The sequence below is a fragment of the Carlito syrichta genome, unplaced genomic scaffold (assembly GCF_000164805.1).
Source record: "Carlito syrichta isolate Samal-C Ts95f unplaced genomic scaffold, Tarsius_syrichta-2.0.1 Scaffold305624, whole genome shotgun sequence".
Classification (NCBI taxonomy): Eukaryota; Metazoa; Chordata; class Mammalia; order Primates; family Tarsiidae; genus Carlito; species Carlito syrichta.
The window spans coordinates 62206-83415 of record NW_007249720.1 but is presented as its reverse complement, the minus strand read 5'-3'; the positions used below and the strand labels follow the sequence as shown (position 1 = coordinate 83415).

Sequence of the window (21210 nt, the reverse complement as noted above, 5' to 3'; positions counted from 1 at the left end):
ATATCTATGAATAAATAAAATAATATCAGCTGGGCATGGTGGCTCATGCCTATAATCCCAGCACTTTGGGAGGCCAAGGCGGGAGGATTACTTGAGCCCAGTAGTTGGAGACCACCTGGGCAACATAGCAAGACCCCATCTCTACAAAAAAGCTTAGCATTCCTTTTTTACACTTTAAAATCAGGTAATAAGTCCATCTGAGGAAAGCCAGCTCACCAACACCTCACAGGTGACAGTGGGAGAAAAATGCATCAAATACAACTCTTAGAGCTTTAGAGAATGCATTCATACTCACCTCCAGTTTAACGGCAGAGGCTGGTAAAGGTTAGCAGTCAAATTGAATGCTATTATTTTATTATATGACATTTTCTAACAGTTATTCAATAGGCTAAAGGTTTTAATGTCACTCTGTGAAGGATATTTGGTGTCATACATCAGAGCTTTGCTCACACAGGCGAGTGAAATAGACTTTAGTTGAGAGTCAGATATAATTAACTTTGCTTAAAATATAATCTAGAAGATAGCTGCTGAAAAAAAAATCGCTTTTTTATTTGGCACTGAATTTTGTCTTTTTTACAACTAGATGACTCTGTAATAAAACACAATGAAAGTTCTACTCATAAGCAGTGGCTCAGGGAAACGCCAGACACCCTGTTGAACATCCTTAAGAGTGCTGATCTCAGCTTGGCATTCCAAACATACACGATATACAACCAGGTAATTTGTGTCTGTCATGTAACAATGTTATATAAACTTTGACTTTTTTAAAATCGTGGCAAATATACACAACATAATATTTACTATTTTAACCATTTTTAAGTGTATACTTCAGTGCCATTAAGTACATTCACATTGCAGCCATCACCACCATCCATCCATAGAAGTTTTCTTGTTCTCCATAATGGAAACTGTGTACCCATTAAATAATAACTCCTCAATTTCCCCCTCTGGAAATCCTTTGATTTTAAAGTTATAACATAATTCATAGCATTGAATTTTCAGGTGTTTTTGAATCTTTTCTAACCAGTCTGAATCTATAGTCAAAATTTTTCATAGAAGCCAGGCTCGGTGGCTCAGCCTGTAATCCCGCGCCTTTGGGAGGCTGAGGTGAGTGGATTGCCTGAGCCCGCAGGTTCGAGACCTACCTGGGCAGCAAGACCTCATCTCTACAATAAATCAAAAAAAAAAAAAAATCAGCTGGGCGTGGTAGCGCATGCCTGTAATTCCGGCTACTTGGAAGGCTGAGGCGGAAGGATCGCCGGAGCCCAGCAGGTTGAGGCTGCGGTGGCCGGGAGTGGCCACTGCACTCCAGTCTGGGCGACAGAGTGAGACTCCAACTCAAAAAAAAAAAAAATTTTTTTTCATAGAGATACATTACTTCCCTTTGCTCATTTGTTTGCTTATTTTAAAAATCATGCTATTTTCTTTGAAGAGTAGCCATTATGCACCATGCAAATATGCCATTGCTTTAGTGACAACTTGAAGATTTCTTTTGCTGTATACTTGAACTCTGTTATACTGAATAGACCTCAAAAAAGGATGAACAATTAGGATTTGATTTTTTTCTACACATATTTTTACTAAAATTGTGTAAGACAACCTTTTTTTATATCAATATTTTTTATTTTGATATTGTAGGGTACAGTTTAGGGTTAGGTATACAAATATGCTTTGTTCAGGCACCCTTGTTGAAAAGGGGTGTCTCCCTGTCCCCAGACAGATATTGACTACCGTTAATCCCACTTCCCTTCCCCTCGCCCCCATAGTTTCCCACCACTGTCAGTCTTTTTTTTATAGTATTACAGTGGATGTTCAGGGTCCGCTATATGAGTGAGAACATGTGATACTCGGATCTTTGTTTCTGTGAGAGGCCACTCAGTATTATTGACTCTAGTTCCATCCAGGTTGCTGCAAAGTTCATGATTTTGTTCTTTATAATGGCTGCGTAGTATTCCATTGTGTATATGTACCACATTTTTTTAATCCAGTCATCTTTTGATGGACAGTATGGTTGATTCCAGGTTCTTGCTATTGTGAACAATGCTGTGATAAACATACGTGTGCAGGTATCTTTTTAGTAGAGTGATGTGAGTTCTTCAGGTTATATTCCCAGTAGGGGAATTGCAGGGTCATATGGGAGGTTGATATTTAGAGCTTTTAGGAATCGCCACACTGTTTTCCACAGAGGTTGCACCAGTTTGCACTCCCACCAACGGTGTAGGAGTGTTCCCTTTTCACCACACCCTCTCCAGCAACTGTTATTTTTTGAGTTATTGATAATTGCCATTCTGACTGGAGTTAGGTGGTATCTCAGTGTGATTTTGATTTGCATCTCCTTGATGATTAGTGAGGTTTAACATTTCTTCATGTGTCTGTTGGCTGCTCGGATGGCTTCCATTGAGAAGTGTCTGTTCATATCTTTTGCCCACTTTATAATAGGGTTGTTGGTTTTTTTCCTCTCAGCACATTTGATTTACTTGTAGATTCAAGATGTTAAGCCTTTGTCAAACCTGGAGTTGGCAAATACTTTTTCCCAGTCTGTGGGCTGTCTCCCTGCTCTCTTGATGGTTTCTTTGGCTTTGCAGAAGCTTGTCAGTTTAATGGGGTCCAACTTGTCTATCTTATCTCTTATGGCCTGTGGGTTTCGGGTTTTGTTCAGGAATTGGATGCCAGTTCTAATTTCCATAAGGGTGTGTCCTGCATTTTCTAAGGTTCTTATGGCTTGAGGTTTTACATTTAGCTCTCTGATCCATTTAGAGTTAATTTTTGTGTATGGGGAGATAGGGGTCTTGTTTGAGTCTTCTGCATGTGGTCAGCCAGTTTTCCCAGCACCATTTACTGAATAGGTTCTCCTCTCCCCAGTGGCAGGTGGGGGAGGCTTTGTCGAAAATGAGTTGGTTGAGAAATTGAGGTTTAGCTTCTGGAATCTCAATTCTATTCCATTGGTCTATATGCCTGTTTTTGTACCAATACCAAGCTGTTTTGATTATCATAGCTTTTATAGTAAAGTTTGAAGTCTGGTAATGTGATACCACCTGCTTTTTGTTGTTGTTGTTGTTGTTGAGGATTGTTCTGGCTATTCTTGGTCGTTTGTGTTTCCATATGAATTCCTGTATTGTTTTTTATAGATCTAAGAAGAATGTTGCTGGTAATTTGATGGGTATTGCATTGAATCTGTAGATTGCCTTAGGTAAGATGGACATCTTCACAATGTTGATTCTTCCAATCCATGAGCATGGGATATTTTTCCACTTGTTTGTGTCATCTTTGATTTCTTTGAGCAGTGTTTTGTAGCATTCATTGTAAAGGTTTTTTGTGTCTCTGGTTAGGAAGATGCCAAGGTATTTCACTTTTTTTGTGGCTATTGTGAATGGAATTGTGCTTTTTATTTGGGTTTCTGTTTGTTTATTATTGGTGTAAAGAAATGCAATTGTCTTTTGTACATTTATTTTATATCCTGGGACTTTGCCAAAGTCCTTTATCAGTGTAAGGAGGTTTTTGACAGATTCTCTTGGGTTTTCAATGTACACAATCATGTCATCTGCAAAGAGAGATAACTTGATTTCCTCTTTTCCTGTTTGGATACTCCTGATTGCCTTCTCTTCTCTGATTGCTCTAGCCAGGACTCCCAATACTATATTGAACAGGAGGGGTGAGAGTGGGCATCCTTGTCTGGTTCCAGTTTTCAGGAAAATGGTTCCAATTTTTGTTCATTTAGGAGTATGCTGGCTATGGGTTTCTCATAGATGGTTTTTACTATTTTGAGGTATGTTCCCTATATGCCTAGATGTTTGAGGGTTTTTATCAAGAAGTGGTGCTAGATTTTATCAAAATCTTTTTCTGCATCTAATGATATAAACATGTGGTTTTTATTTTGACATCTGTTGATGTATTTAATTACATTTATGGTTTTATGAATGTTGAACCAGGCTTGCATCCCAGGGATGAAGCCTACTTGGTCATGATGGATGATTTTTGAGATGTGTTGTTGAATCCGGTTTGCTAGGATCTTGTTGAGAATTTTAGCATCTATGTTCATCAAAGATATTGGCCTGTAGTTCTCTTTCTTTGTTGGGTCTTTACCTGGCTTGGGTATTAATGTGATGTTAGCTTCATAAAATGATTTGGGGAGAGTTCCATCTTTTTCAATTGCCTGGAATAACTTCAGTAGGATTGGTATCAGCTCCTCCTTTAATGTCTTGTAGAATTCTGCTGGAAAGCCATCTGGACCAGGGCTCTTTTTGTAGGAAGTTTTCTTATTATGTAGTCAATTTCCTTGATTGTTATTGGTCTATTTAGGTATCAATTTCTTCTTGTTTCCAACCTAGGCAGGTTGTGTGATGTCAGAAAGTTCTCCATTTCCTTTAGGTTTTCAAGTTGTTTCCATAGAAGTATATGTAGTAGTCTCCAATGATCTTTTGTATTTCTTCTGGGTCATTTGTGACTTCATCTTTTGTGTTTCTGATTGTGCTTATTTGGTTTTTTTTCTCATTTTTTCTTGGTCAGTCTAGCTAGGGGACCATCGATCTTGTTTATCCTTTCGAAGAACCATCTTTTTGTTTCATTGATTTTTTGTATTATCTTTTTGTCTTCTATGTCCTGGATTTTGGCTTTTATTTTTGTGATCTGGATTCTTCTGCTGAAATTAGGGTTTTGGTGGTCTTGCTTTTCCAGCTTCCTTAGGTGGCTTGTTGGGCTATTAATTTGTGATCCTTCCATTTTCTTCATGTGCGTTTGTAGGGATATAAATTTCCCTCTTACTACAGCTTTCATGGTGTCCCAGAGATTTGGGGTATTATATTTCTTCATTTTCATTTGTTTCCAGGTACCTTTAATCTCTGTTTTGATTTCATCATTGACCCAGGAATTGTTTAACATCATGCTGTTTAGTGTCCATGTCTTTGTGGGTTTTATGGAGACCTTTGGTGTCAATGTTTATTTTTATTCCACTGTGTTCCAAGAAGGTACATGGTAAAATTTTGGTCCTTTTAAATTTGCTTATACTTGATTTATGGCCAAGTATGTGGTCGATCTTAGAGTATGTTCCATGTGGTGATGAATAGAATGTATATTCTGTGGTCTTTGGATGGAGTGTTCTGTAGGTATCAATTAAGTCCATTTGGTGAAGAGTCAAATTTAGGTTTCGGATCTTGTTACTGATTTTTTGTCTTGATGATCTGTCTAGGGTTGTATGGGGGGCCAGCCTCCCAAAAGAGATTTAAAGGGTCCCTGGAAGGTGGGGCAGCATCGGCGAGTATTCTGGAGAAATAAGGAGAAAGAAAGAGACTGGACTCTGTGTAGTGCAGAAGCCGATTCTGTAGTAGGGATAGATATTGAAAGAAAGATGGAGGGATAGATATAAAGAGAAAGAAGGAAAGTGGACAACTGTTCAGTGAAATGAGCAGAAGCCATTTATTGGGACTAACCGTGAGTCTTTATCCCAAATTTTCACATGTTAAATCCAAGACTTTCACGTGAACACAAGGCCAGGTGGATGAGGTGCATCCCCCCCCCCACCAGGTGTTTTCTTAAGCATGAGGAAGGACAATCCCAATAAAATCACAAGACTATTATGTGAACACAAAGCCAGGTAGGTGAGGGGCGTCCCCCACCCACCAGGCGTTTTCCTAAGCATGACGGAGGACAATCCCAAAATTATCTCACTGTTCCTTATGCTTGGTTAATGTTCCTCAAAAGAAATACAACAATTCTAACATCATAAAATCCTAATAATCAATAACTTCTAAAACTTATGCATACCCAACACCTAATGACTGACTTAAATACTAATACCTTTCTATTCTGTGCTAATTCTACCTACACTATAGAAACTCTTAATTATAGCTCAAACCAGTTCCTAAAGAATGTGGCCCAGTCCAAAGATCACGCTGGGCTGTTTCTCGGAACAATTGATTACACTCTTTTAACAAAATGGCTATTCTAAAATCCTATGTATCTATCTTAATTTCTATAAAAGTTTCTAATTTCTAATCCTAATATATAAGGCTGATCATCAGCAATAAAGCTTCTAAAATAAAACCCAAATACAAACTGTAAATGTACTAAGGCCAAAACTACAATTAATAGAAAGTGGGAACAATGAAATTTCTAATGTTAGCTGTATTCTTATAAAACCTTAAAGTATCATGTTTGATCATGCTTGAACTAACATAATTCCCTCATGTAGCATGACCTATTCTACAATACTATGAATAAAATAAATTCAGTTTCTAATATAAGTAGAAAAAACTCACACTAATTGTAACTAAAGAACCGGTTTAAAAGAATGCAGCCCAGCCCAAAGTGGACACTGGGCCCTTAGGAATGTGGCCAGGCCAAAGTTCGTGCTGGGCCATTTCTGGTAACCCTAGATAATCATCTATACCATCTAAAGCTGGAAACAGCTCTCTAAATGTATATACTAATTCTACAAATATATTTTTAAATCTTATAAAGAAGCTTGTATCATGTATAAGGCTCCCAAATGTGATCTGAGTTTGAACTGTGTTAAGTTTAAAGCCGAAACCTCAGTCTGTGAGAACCAGGAACAATGAATCCCTAGAGTCAGCCATGCCTGTCATATTCTCAGAACTTCATGCTTAGATCATCAAAATCCCTGCCAGTGAGTAATGCTAAACAACAAAGAAAGGAGTAGGGAATGGGCCTTCAGCTCCTGAACCAGCCTGGTGGTCTCAAGGTCCGCAGCCCACCTGGATCCCTAACGCTCAGGCAGGCCTCCACGGCCGGCTCCCAACAGGGTTGTGAGTGGGGTATTGAAATTCACAGCTATGATGGTGTTGGAGTCGATATCTTTTTTTAGTTTACCCAGAAGCTGCTTTATGAAAGTTGGTGCTCCTATGTTGGGTGCATATATGTTTACGATGCATATTTCTTGTTGATGAATTGAACCTTCTATCACTATGTAGTGGCCTTCTGTATTTTTTTTGATTTTTGATAGCTTAAAGGGTATTTTGTCTGAGATTAAGATTGTGACTCCTCCTTTCTTTTGTGCTCTGATTCACCTGAAAATTTGTTTCCCATCCTCTTACTTTGAGTCTATGAGTGTCCTTTCTAGTGAGGTGAGTGTCTTGAAGGCAATAAATTGTTGCCTGGTGATATTTTATCCATTTTGCCATTCTATGTCTTTTCAGTGGTGCATTTAGTCCATTCACATTCAAGCTAATTATTGAAATGTGAGAGTTGAGCCCTATCATAATGTTCTTACAGAGTTGTTGTTCTGTTTGTATGTTGTCTAACTTTTGGTTCTGGAGTTGGTTCATGTGTGTTTTTAATCTTTTGCCTGTACTCTTGTGAAGAACGTTGTTGTTCTTTTTTCCTTTCCTTCTGTGTTCAATACTTGCTTAAGTGTTTCTTGTAGAGGTGGTCTGGTGGCAGCGTAGGTTCTTAGGGATTGGATATCTGGGAAAGATTTCAATTCTCCCTCACTGATGAAGCTTAGCTTGGCTGGGTAGCTTATTCTCAGTTGAAATTGTTTATCTTTTAGAACTTTGAAGATAGGGCTCCAGGCTCTCCTAGCCTGGAGGGTTTCTGTAGATAAATCTGCTGCTATTCTAATTGGTTTTCCGTGGTAGGTAATCTGACCTTTTTCTCTTGCTGCCTTTAGGATTTTTTCTTTTATACCTACTTTGTTTAGGTGAATTATTATGTGTCTGGGACTTGGTCTTCTCATTTGTTGTCTTGCAGGGGTTCTCTGAATCTCTTGTGTTTGAATTTTTGTATCACTGATGAGATGAGGGAAGTTTTCTTGAATGATTTCATAAAATGTTTGTTCCAGTGTGATCTCTGTTTCTCTCTCTGCCTCAGGAAGGCCAATTACTCTTAGGTTTGGTCTCTTGAAGTAATCATTCATTTTTTGAAGGTTTTGTTCAATCTTTTTGAGCTTCTTTTCCATATTTTTGATAGTTTGGGTTAGTTCTATGTTTTGGTCTTTGAGCTCTGAGATTCTTTCTTCTGGTTGGCTAATTCTGCTTTCCATACTTATTAGTTTGTTATTTATTTCCATCACAGTATTCTTTACTGCTGTTATTTCTGACATCAGCTCCTTCCTATTTTCCTCTTGTCTCTCCCTGATTTTTTAAATTCTATTAATATCTTGATGTCTGGGTTTGTTGCATGTGACCAGTCATTCTGGGGGCTCTTCATTATTTTGTTCTGAAGTCTGTTTTCTCACTGTCTGACCTCCCAGGGGTCTGTGTGAGACCTATATTCTTCTTTTGGTTTTTCTTCATTTGTGTGGTTTTTGTTGTTGTTGTTTTCCCTTCCCTACTTTTTCCTTCCTTCCACGTCACCGTCTTCTTTAATTCTGTTATTCAGGGGTGGAGGGTTTGTTTTTACTTCTGTTTGTTCAATCTCCTATTCTTCTTTATGTATGTCTTCTTACTTTGTTCGATTCTGGAGTTGCACTGTAGGTTGGGGGTGGTCCTTTTTGCAGTTTTGAGATTTACTTAAGGGGGAGCTGTGATTCAAAATCTATCTGCAGGTCCTGGTATCCGCTGACAGGTGTATGAATAATCTGAAGCCCACTTCCCACTGCCTTGGATTCTGTAAGACAACCTTTTAGAAGACTGGGAATCTAGACCAATAGACTGCATTAAGGATGAGCATGTGTGTATAATTTTGATCATTGTGTTACTCAGCCACCTTATGGGTTAAAATCTAAGGTAAATTATACCAAGCAGAGCAGGTAATGGTATGGTGAGTCTCAACTAGTTTTATTGTAACAGATTTAGTTGTATTTGTTTACTTGGTCAATATTCATTGAGTGCCTACCATCGGTTAAGATGAAAACAGAATGAAACACAGTCCCTTCCCTAAGGATGAAGGAGTTCATTACCTGGAAGCCCAGCACACAGATGGAGAATTGTAGTGCTCTGTGGTGTGTGCATTTTGATAGAGCTATGCGCAGAACAGCATGGGAGCCCTGAGGCAAGGTTGATGCTTTGGAGGATGTTAAGGAAGGTTCATGGTTGTGAATTATGATTTAGCAGTTATAGGTCCTAGCTTTTGTTTCTGGTCCAATGATGAAATCTTTGTTATTTTAAGAAAATCCCTGATTACAATATATATATATAGTAGTTCTATTTTGAAATGGCTTGTATAGGATTTAGCACTCATTTTTATGTTAGATTTGTATTCTACAAGTCAAAAAAAATCTAAAAATAATCACTACCTGGAAAATTGTTTAAAAACTTGCTTGTAGTCTTTCTTTAATTTCTTACTTTTTTCTCTCTCCACTGTGAAAACTTGGGAGGGGAAAGCCCAAAGGAAAAACAATTAACTGGAATCCAACTTCCACAGAAAACTTTTTTTTAAAGCAGGATTTATTGAGAGGACAGAAAAGCTTCCACAGTGGGAGAGGACTGAGGGGGTTGCACAGAAAACTTTTAATTCCTTAATATAGGTTCTTAATATTTGAAGGCTTTTATTGTGATTTTGGTTTTTATTGTAATCTTTTTCCTCCTCTGGAAGAAAGCACTCTTTGGGTTTTTGGGTTTTTTGTTTTGTTTTTTCTTTTTTAGGGTCAGGTTCTCTCTCTGTCACCCAGGCTAGAGTGCAGTGGTGTGATCATAGCTCACTGTAACCTCGAACTCCTGGGTTCAAGCTATCCTCCCACCTCAGTCTCCTGAGTAGCTAGGACTACAGGTGTATGCCACCATGCCCTGCTAATTTTCTAATTTATATATTTTTTTAGAGGCAGGGTCTCATTGTGTTTGTTGCCCAGGCTGTTCTGGAATTCCTGGCCTCAAGTGATCCTCCCACCTCGGTCTTGTTTTTAAATTTAATTCACATAGCAGTGCTTCCTGGATTTATCCCAGAAATCATGCTGTGTAATGTGGGGAGACACTACAAAATAAATCTGGAACATGGCATTGTCCTCAATTAGCCAGCAAACTTGTAGAGGATTTTAGTCGAACTTCATGAAATAAGTATATACTGTTTAAGCTGGCATACTTTCTGTTAACATTCCCATGAAAGTTAGAAGAGTTCTTGAAAGATCCCCTGTGTGAAGAAACAAGCATCAGACAATGTTGATAGAGGTCACGATTCTGTCATTTTGAACCCAGAGTGACTTGAGCCCGAGCTGGATAAGGAGGACACGTATGTTGTGATATGCCCAGAAAGCTTTAGTTGACTGCATGTGTGATTTAAATTAGACCATAATAATTTCAGATTTACTGGGAGCTTGTTATATTACTTTTCATCATAAATGAATATTTGTATCTTGATCTTTTGCCTGGGATGGGTTATGCCTTACAATATTACCACAGAATTTGTGACTGAGCCCTATTCATATAACCTTTTAACTTGGACTTGTTAGTTTTTAATATACTAGATGCTACATTAAAAAAAAACTTTTAGGCTGAACATGGTGGCTCACCCTATAATACCAATACTTTGGAAGGTGGAGGCAAGAGTATTACTTGAGCCCAGGAATTCAAGACCAGCTTGGACAACTTGCTAAGACCTCATCTCTAGAAAAAAATTGAAAAAAATTAGTCAGGTGTGGTGATGTGCACCTGTGGTTCCAGCTAGTTGGAAGGCTGAGGTGGAAGGATCACCTGAGCCCAGCAGATCGAGGTTGCAGTAGCCATGAATGTGTCATCGCATTCCAGCCTGGGCAACAGAGTAAGATTCTGACTCAAAAAACAAAAATTAAAAAGTTTTAGAAACTGTGAAAGAAGTGATCTTTTAGAATAACTAACAATTTTCTTCTTAGTTCAGTTGCCTTATGAAATTTGTTTTTCAAAAACAAATATTGTCCTGATGGTGTTCTGCTTTGAATTCGTCAATAAATACTCACTGTGCCCCTAATATAGAGGCTTATCATTCAAATCTTTTTTTCACAGAAACTTCAGGGAAGATGATGACAGCCCCAAATGGGTGTCAGAACTGAAGAAGTGAGCTGGGAGGCAAGGCATGTCTGATGGATAATGCCTGGGGAAATGTTCCCAGAGGTACACTGAGGACATACTTCAAATGAGGAATTCATGTTGGAGTAACGGTTCATGGGATGTACATTTTCCTTTGGAAACAGAATTAAGAGGATAAAACTGTTAATATTTAACATTGTTCCTCACTAGTGTCACAGAGTTTGACAAATCTAGAACTCCTGTGAGTTTTTTAACTCCAAAAAGAAGTGTAGTGAAATAGATAAGAGCTTTGGGCTTTGCAGTCCAGTTAACAGAAATTGAATGCTGGCTCTCCACCAACTAGTTGTGTGACTGTGGGAAATTACTTAACCTCTTCGAGCCCCAATTTCCTCACCCATGAAACAAGGATGATAATGCCTATCTCAGGGGTGCTAACTGTAGGACACTACAGCAGCCTGTGTGTTATCCACATTGTGATTTGTGTTGACTATTATGCAGCTCTTTTTTACATTTCTTAAAGTTTTGAGGATCTAAATATACTTAATTATAACACAATGATATGTGCAGTTTTTCATTAAGACCTAATTCTAAGTAGTTTGAAGATCATCTCCACTGAGCTTCACCAACTACCAGCTATCCTTAAATACAGTCTCTCACAGTATACACACAAGTCCCCTGGTTGGAAGATCAGTCATGGGAAGAATGGGGTGAGCTGAAGATTGCCAGAATATTGCAGTCCTCTAGATGAGAAAGGAGTAATGCCAGAAGTGGGAGTAGAATGGTAAGTGTCAGAAACCAGAGAGTGATGTGGAATGAGTCAGGGGATACATGGCACACATGGGTTGGGTCCTGTCATGTGTTGACCTTATTTAATACTATGATACTTTAGTGAGGTGAGTATATTTTACTAAAGAAGCAACAGGCTTCTCCCAGCAGGTCTCACAGGGATGTAAGCCTGACCCAAAAAGGGAATAATAAAGAATGGGAGGAAATACGATAGGGTCGTTTACAGACATCTGCTGAAATCGGGAACATATATATCTTTTAAAGGTTTAACAGGTTTTTTTTTAATCAACATGCAAGAACTGTAGTATAGACCCCCCACCCCACACAGACACTTTATTTACACTTAGATACATAGTCATTTTTTAGTCCCTTCTTGTTTCTGGCAGTTCCTCAATCTTTCCTTATTTTTCAGGACCTTGACATTTTTTAGTACTGCTTAGGTATTTTGTAGAATGTCCTTCACTTTGCGTTTGTCTGATTTTTCCCTCATGATTGGACTGGATTTATGGGTTTTGGGGAAAACCTCAAAGGTAAAGAGCTCTTCTCATCACCCATTTTAAAGGATACACAGCATCAGTACAGTTTATTATTGGTGTCATTCACCTTGATCACATGTTATGGCAGTGCCTGCCAGGCTGTCCTCTGTAAAGTTGCTAATTTTCCATTCGCATGTTCTGTTCACTATAATTGAATCATTCAGCCCAGTCCATACTCAAGTAGACAGAAATTAATTCTCACCTCTTGGGATGGGGGGAAATCCAATACTAAATCAGTTGTCTTACTGCTTAAATTGTTCTAACTTTGGCCATTGGGAGTTGCTTCTCTGTCCCTTTGATATGCCCTTATCCTATTTGAGTGCTTCCTTCCTCTCTGGTACAATAAGAAAATGGTCCAGACTCATCTTGTACCTTCTTTGCCTCAGCCCCAGAATCATCTTTTTCAACAAGGAGGCTTGGTTCCCTTCATTGGTTTAGAAACCAAGATCTGGGCACTGGTTGTGCCTGTTGCTGCTGGGGTGTCCCTGCTAGGGCCTCTCAGCGGACAGAGCTGGGCAGTATACTCACCTGTCTGCCCTCATATCTCTATAGCTGTCCCTGTATCTCTCCATCTATATGTATATTAAGCTAAGTATGGGTTCATACTGATGTTTCCAACTAATCCAATACCACAAGGCTCATTATAGCCTTCTCCCTTGCTTTCCTGTAACTTCTCTCCCTGATGAGAAACTTGGCTTCCACCATCCACTTATCTGTTCACCCCAGTGTATTTGTAAAGCAGTTTCCAAATCATTAACCCATATGCCTGGGAGAAACAAATTTACTAACTAATGTACAGAGTTTATATATCTTTCCTATTGTCTGCCTCTCAGTTTCTAGTCAAACACCAATTCCCCAAATTACTTAGGTTAGCTCTTTGAACATTAGCTCACCACTCTCTTGAAGGCTTTTCAAGTTAAAGCAGGTATGGATCATTTTAAGGATATTTTCAGACACTTGGCTTCCATATATACTATATTGTATACCTCTTAGTCATCTCAAATCTTATGATTGTCCCAGCATGTAAACGTTTCCAAACCACAAAGAGAACATGAATTTTATGAATAGTTATTGAGAGACTGAAAGAGTCCTGAATAATAAGTCTTTTAGATAATAAGATGGTTTGCAGCATTTTGTTTTTAATAAAATTTCAGGAGACTCAGATGGAATTATCAGCTGATGATTCTAAAGTCATTTTTGGTGATAGACACCTATATGATTCCTGACATATGACCAAGCAAAAATTGAGGGACACTTGTGACAAAACTTCTGTTTCTGTTTATTTATTTGGATGAGATTTCTCAGCCCTTACAGCTTTTTTTTTTTGAGTTGGAGTCTCACTCTGTTGCCCAGGCTGGAGTGCAGTAGCATGCTCAGGACCACTGCAGCCTAGAGCCTCTGGGCTCAGGTAATCCTTCCACTTCATCCTTCCAAGTAGCTGGAACTACAGGCACACACCACCACACCTGGCTAATTTTTTTGTTTGTTGTAGAGATGAGGTTTTGCCAAGTTGTCCAGGTTGGTTTTGAACCCCTGGTCTGAGGCAATCCTCTTGAAATGCTGGGATTAGTTTTTTGTTTGTTTTGTTTAGGAAAAATAGAAGAGAATCACTGTTGAACTGTATTCTAGTAAGAAGTTAGCATTCACCTATGGATATAGGAATTCAGTCTTAAAGAGATTAATTTTCCTGCAAATTAAAACCACATTGAGATACTACCTAATTCCAGTCAAGATGGCCATCATCAATAACTCAAAATTTATTTATTTATTTTAATTGTATCAACTTGTGGCACCAGTAATTTTAATAATTCTATCCAGAAAAAGTAAGATTCTATGATCAGGAAATAGAAATTAATTTCCATTCATATACTTCGAGTATGCTAGGGTGATCAATAAGACTTTCAAGCATGAAAACTACAACCTTGGCATAAAATTCTTTAGGAAAGTGGGATGAAGATATGATTTCAAGGGGAAAAAGTAATAATGTAAACTTACTGATGCTTAAAGAGTTTTGTGTATGTTATTTTTTTTTTTTTTTGAACGATGGAGGGTATCATTTTGCAGTGGTATTTAGACTCCATTGGATATATTTTACGCGTGTAAATATTTATCTTTGCTGGAAATCACATCTTTTTCACCTCCTTAGACACATAATGAAACGTTTTAGACAGCAGCTCGATGTGCCAGTCGGGAATGGGGCAGGGTGGCGGTGGGGCGCGTGTGTGCAGATCACCAGGTAGCGGCCAGTTTTGTGAGGACTCCCGTGGAAGGTCACCTCTTGTGGTCAAAAGAGTAGCATGAGGTCCTAGCCTAGTCTCACGTCCAGCTCTTGTCAGTATCTGAAACTTTGCACAAGAAACCCTCTTCCTGTCGCAGTTTAGCTCACGTGTAAAACCGGGAAACTACTCTCTCGCGGGGCTGTTCCTCTACGCGAAGCATCTGGTGACCCTAAACAAGAGTGGGGAGCCTATTGCTGAGTGCTTTGCAAGGGAGTCCCGGCCTAAGGCAACGGGAGGTGGGCCACTCAGTCTGGCCTCCAAACTCCCTGTCCTCTGATCCCTCTTCGAGGTGACGGTGTGGACGCGTCCTCCGGCCACTGGGGCCGGCGCCCCGCCCGCGTTTCCTCGCGCGGCTCCGCCCCGGCCGCGGGGAGGCGCCGCGGCCCCGGGACCCAGGCCCGCCCAGGACGCCTCGCTCGCCCCGCGGAGCCGGCGGACCAGGTGTGCCGCAGGCAGGCCGCCCCTAGTCCCCGCCCAGGACCGCCGCAGGGATCCGGCAGCGGCGGGGATAGGGGATGGAGTCTGGTCTGGGCAGCAGAGGAGCCGCTTCGCGTCCCGGGCCGCTTCGGTCTCCAGGGCAACGCTCCACGTCGAGTTTAGGGGCTGGGCGAGAGCTCAGAAGCCTGCCCGCCGGCCGCCTCCGGGGGTAGCCCGAGGGGAGGATTGCTCCTAGATTTGGGGGCTTTCACTCCCTGGTGCCGCCTGGGTGAGAGGGTCGCAGACCCTCAGTTCCCGACTGGTCACCTCAGTCCGAATTCCGCGTCCGCCTGGCTCAGCACCCGGTCCTCGGGTGTCCGTAGCCTCCCGGCTGCAGAACTGGTTCCCAGCACCGTGCGACCCGATCGTACCCACTTCCCACCCTGACATGATTCGAAAACAACCTGCCCGCCTACCCAGTTTTTTAAAAACCTGCTTTATGCCCGAACTGTAGCATGAAGGGGGAAAAGAAGGAAAGCAATTTATAATAAAGTGTACATTTTAATCTGTGAATGCTTGGCACTACTGCGCTCGAAATAGTGAAGTCGCCAAGTTCAGTCACCTTAACGTGACCGCAACAAATGCAGATTGCTACTTCTCCGGCACCGGGAGCAGCGTGGCCAGTGGAGGGTGTGATTTTCCCAAATGGTGAACAAATCTTGGTAAAGTTCCAAACAAAACAAAGAGCAATCAGGCCTTCATTTACATGTAGTTGCATTCCTAGAAAAATTCAGTGTTAATTAAAACGGTGCAAAAAATACTTTGCTTGTATTTAGATGTAAATAGAGTGTGGTTCTAGCCGCAGATAATTATAAACGGATTTTTCCACGCACATCATGTATGAGGAGACTTTCCAAGGCTGTGGGGCCGCGGGATGATTCTTAATTGTGCGAGACAGTCCCTTGCATCCCAGAATCTTAGCATCCTAGGTCCCAACCTCTAAATGCTATGCCTCTGGATCTTTGGGGAGAACAGACTCCAACCTCTCCACCTTCTCAACTCTCCTCCCCCATGTATTTCTAAAGTGCCCTGGAGGTGGCAGTATTTCCATACTGAGAAAGGCCGGACTGTAAAACTACACAAGTATAAGAACATTCCCCTTATAGAGGTGCCAAGCTTTGGACGTATGTTATCTTTCATTCTCTGAACAAACGTTGTAAAACAGGTATTGTTAATTCCATTTTAGAAATTAAGAAAGTGAGGTTAAATGACTTGCCCAAGATCACAAGGCTAAAGTATATCAAAAATGAGCTACAACCCATGTCTGACCTGAGTCCACCAAGATGTGTATCACTTGGATTGTTACCTGTGTCCACAAGGAAAGTTTTCTCTGTCTTGGCAAGGCTGGAAGAACAGTTTTAGCAAAGAGAGTTAGAGTTATTTTACACTTTAGTCATCAATTTTCTGACTTTGTTAGTTTTTATGAGAAGTGTGTGATAAATTTCTGTTACTCTAATTCCAGGAACTTCCAGGCATTGGAGACCATGGATAAATATGATCCGGAAAGGTGCCTTTGGAAAAGCATATTTAGCTAAAGGGAAATCAGATAGCAAGCACTGTGTCATCAAAGAGATCAATTTTATAAAGGTAAAGTTAAGAAATTCAAATTCCTGTTAATTTTCAGTGGATATTCAGCTGGCTTTTAATCCAATATGAAAAGGAAACTTTTTAAAAAATTATAAATGTTAAATCTCAGTTGATTTTTGTTCAAACTCCTAAGTCCATTGTCCAAACAGCAACCAATAATCTTATTTTAATAAAGAAAAGCAAAGAAGAAGAAATAAGTAAGAACACATCTTTGTGGCTCCTATAGTGCTCTTTAGGGTGGTCTGCAAGGCCCTGTGAGATGTCACCCTCCTCTATTCCCTGACTTTCTCTGTGATACACTTCTCTGACTGTCTCTTGTTCAGGTCTACCACAAAGGGGCCCTCTGCAAACATCCTAGCTAGGGTAGTTACTAAACCCCGATCACCTCTCATCACACCACATTGACTTTTTTTTCTTAATAGCACTTATAGTGCTCTGAAATTACTTTGCTCTCTTATTTGTTCATTTGTTTATTGTCCGTCACACTCAGCCTGCAGAACAATTCCTAGCACATAATAGGAGCTAAAGAAACCACTTATTGAATGCATTGGATGAATGAAGGACAATCATAAATAATTGTTAATCTAATGATTTTGGAGAATAAATATTGAAAAGGTAGTTTTCAATTAAATAATGAAAAGGTAGTTATTTTTTCATTAAATAATGAAAAGGTAGTTATTTTTTATAAACCCACCTTGGCTTGTGTGTACATCACCCTTTTTAAAAGTGATATGTTCATTTCAAAATATATTGGGACAATAATGTCCGTTGTATGCTAGAATTAATTTTAAGGCAAGTCTTGTTGGTTGCTTTCTAGAGGATTAGTCATTGAGAATAGCTTTAAAATTTCTATACAAAGTGTGTGCAAAACGGACTATACAAGTTGCATGATGTGACTGTACGTAATGCTACCGGATTATTCTAGTGGCCCATCATAGCTTAATTCCATGACATTATTTGGCTCACTCTCTTTTGTTTCCACTAAACAGATCACTTTTTTCTTTTCTTTTTTTTTGTTATAAAGATGTGAGGTACAATTCAAGATTAGGTACACAAACGTTGATTATGCAGGTATCCTTGTTGATGAGGTGTGCCCCTCCCTCACCTGATAGTTTCCCACTACTGCCATTCCCTTTCTTATAGTATTATAATTTTTCAAGGTCCACTTATGAGTGAGAACATATGGTACTCTGTTCTTTGTTTCTGTGATAGATCACTGAGTATGATCGACTCCAAATCCATCCAAGTTGCTGCAGAGTCCATATGTTTGTCTTTCTTTATGGCTGCATAATATTCCATTGTGTCTATGTACCACATCATCAGAGAAATGCAAATCAAAACCACATTGAGATACCACCTAATCCCAGTAAGAATGCCCATCGTTAATAAAGCAAACAACAACAGATGCTGGTGAGGATGTTGAGGAAAAGGAACGCTTCCACACTGCTGGTGGGAATGCAAACTAATGCAACCTCTCTGGAAGACAGTGTGGAGATTTCGGAAAGAACTAGAAATTAACCTTCCCAATTCCCCTATTGGGAATATGCCCGGAGGAACTCAAATCATTCTACAAAAAAGATACCTGAACACGTATGTTTGTTGTAGCTCTATTCACAATAGCAAAAACATGGAACCAACCATGTTGCCCAGCAGATCCGTCTTAAAACTCCCCTCTCTAGTCTGACATCTTTCAGCACCTTAGTCCTGTTTCATTTGTCACCTAGATATCTTCAAGTAATATCTGTGTTAGTAATCTATAGCTGTGTAACGTATTACCCTAAACTTCGTGGCCTAAGTGACCAACATTTACTATCTCAGAGTTTCTGTGGACTAAGAATTCAGGGCAAGGATCATTGAGATCGTGTAGGAGGCTAGCTACCATAATTGTATCCAAAACCAAAACCAAGTAGGAATTTCTGATCCTTCCTTTTTTGTTTTTGAGGCAGGGTTTCACTCTGTTACCCACGCTGGTGTGCAGTGTCACGATCACAGCTCACCGCAGCCTCAAACTCCTGGGCTCAACTGATCCTCCTGCTGGGTCCCCAAGTAGCTGGGACTGTAGGTGTGCACTGCTACACCTGGCTAATTTTTTTTTATTTTTTGCAGAGATGGAGTCCCGCTTTATTGCCCAGGCTGGTTTCGAACTCCTGGGCTCAAACAATTCTGCTGCCTCAGCCTCCCAAAGTGTTAGGAGTTACGGGCATGAGCCCACCGCACCTGGCTGGAATTCCTCATCTTTCTAAGCAGACCCCCCTTCTCTTTTATGTGCTGTGCTATGTCAATGATATCAGTGTTCTTGTGGTAGCCAGACTCAAAACCCTGGGGTCATCTGCGAGTTTATCTCTCTCCATATTCAATCACTTGCTCAACACTTTTGACTCTCGATCTTGAACATGCTTTATTTCTTTTTGTCAGTGCCCTGGGTCACTTGGATCCTTCAGTTCATTTCTTGTGGCTACAGCTTTACAGTAGCCCAACTTTGATAATGCCTCCAGCCCTTCACTGGGACAGAGGCTGTAAAGGAAGAAATGGCTAGGTTTGACTACATAAAAATATAAAGGCTTTATATCAAGAAACATCATGAATACATTAAAACAAAATGGAAAAAAAGACCAAAAATATTTGCAAGTATTGACTAAAAGATGCTAGTTTTTAGAAATCAATAAAAAGAAAGAACCCATAAATGAAGTCATCATACAAGAATTTCAAATTCATTAGTAAGCTAATATAAACAAATCAATAAATATCACTTTTTGCTTATACAATTGAGGAGGATTAAAAGAATATGAAAGTAGAGGAAAGCAGTCCTCTCTTATCCTGCTAATGGGAAAGTAAATTGATCCTACTCTGAGAGAAATGTATCAATTAAGTATCCTTAGAAGGATCCATGCCCCGTTTGCTTTAATTGACTAGGAGAAGGTTCACAATATATTGTAAAAATGAAAATAATCTGGCTATAAAAAGTTATGTGTGTATATATATGTGTGTACTATTAATGTATGGCTATGTTATAAGTGTACATATATATAACTATTAACATATGTACATATACTTATGTTAATAGTTAATATATATACACACACATATACACATATATAACATTAGCAGTGATTATTCCTATGTGGTGAGATATTACCTCTGTATTATTTCATTGCCAGAATTTTTAATAGGGAGCATATATTATATATTTTTAAATTGTATCATTTGTATGAGCAGTAAAAGCAATCTTCAGGTTGGAAAAGAAGAGAAAAAAAAAAGCACACATTCTGAAATCCAGTGGTTATACTTTTGGGAGTTTATTCAAAGGAAAAACCCAGAGATGCCCTGTTAGAAAACAACTTAAATGTCAAACATTAGGAAATTGGTTATGTAATTTATGAAAAACTAAGCAGCTCATAGATATCATGCTGTTTGTGAAGCACTGACATGAGAAATATGGCAACACTTGCCAATTGAGAAAATAGTATGTGTAGAACGATGCAATCTTTTAAAAAATAGGTATTCTCTGCATATGTAGGTATATGCATACCTACATATATGTTCATATATATACAAAGAAAAAAAGACACACCAGATTATTATTTTCGAGGTGGAAGATGGAGTTAGGAGTAATTTCTGCATTGTGCTTTTATATCGTTTCATTCTTCATACTTAAGAGACCCTCCATGATTTGTTCCCAAATTACATTTCCAGACTCCTGTCACATACCCTACATCTTTTTCACACCCAAGTCCTTTGCAGTCCTGACTCTGTGCTTGCTCATGGGCTGCTTCTTTCTTGCCTTCTGGTCTCCAAACATTGATTTTCTATCAGTCATTTTAATTTCTTTTCTTTTTCGTGAGTTGCCTAGTTATGTACTTTGTCATTTTTTTCTATTGGAGTGTTTACCTTTTAAACTCATATTAATTTCCCATAAATCTATATACTATATATTTTTTAATTTAAATTTTTTATTTTAACAATGTGGTATACAATTCAGGATAAGGTATACAAATGTTCATTATGCAGGTAACCTTTTTGATGAGGTGTGCCCCACCCTGGCAGTTTCCCGCTACTGCCAATCCTTTTCTTATTACAATAATTATTCAAGATCTGCTTATAAGTGAGAACATGTGATACTCAGTTCTTTGTTTCTGTGATAGATCACTCAGTATTATAGACTCTAAGTCCATTCAAGTTGCTGTGAAGTTCATAATTTTGTCCTTTTTTATGGCTTTGTAATATTCCATTGTGTATATGTACCACTTTTTTTTATCCAGTCCTTTTTTGATAGGCAACATGGTTGGTTCCATGTTTTTGCTATCATGAAATGCTGCAATAAACATACAGGTATCTTTTTCACAGAGTAATTTGAGTTCCTCTGGGTATATTCCCAATAGGAGGATTGCGGGGTCATGTGGAAGGTTGAATTTTAGATCTTTTAGGAATTGCCAAACTGTTTTCCACATAGTTTGTATTAGCTTACACTCCCAGTGTTCCCTTTTCCCCGCATCCTCTGAGCATCTGTTGTTTTTGAAGTTATTGACAATGGCCATTCTGATTGGAGTTAGGTGGTATCTCAGTGTAGTTTTAATTTGCATTTCTTTGATGACAAGTGAGGCTGAGCATTTCTTCATGTATCTGTTGGCTGCTCATATGTCTTCTTTTGAGAAC

At 39.3% G+C, this 21210-nt stretch overlaps 1 pseudogene; it reads left to right on the top strand.

Moving 5' to 3' along the window:
• LOC103264184 overlaps window positions 1-15093 on the top strand; it is a 32847-nt pseudogene extending 17754 nt beyond the window's left edge.
• Window positions 15094-21210: the final 6117 nt, after the last annotated feature.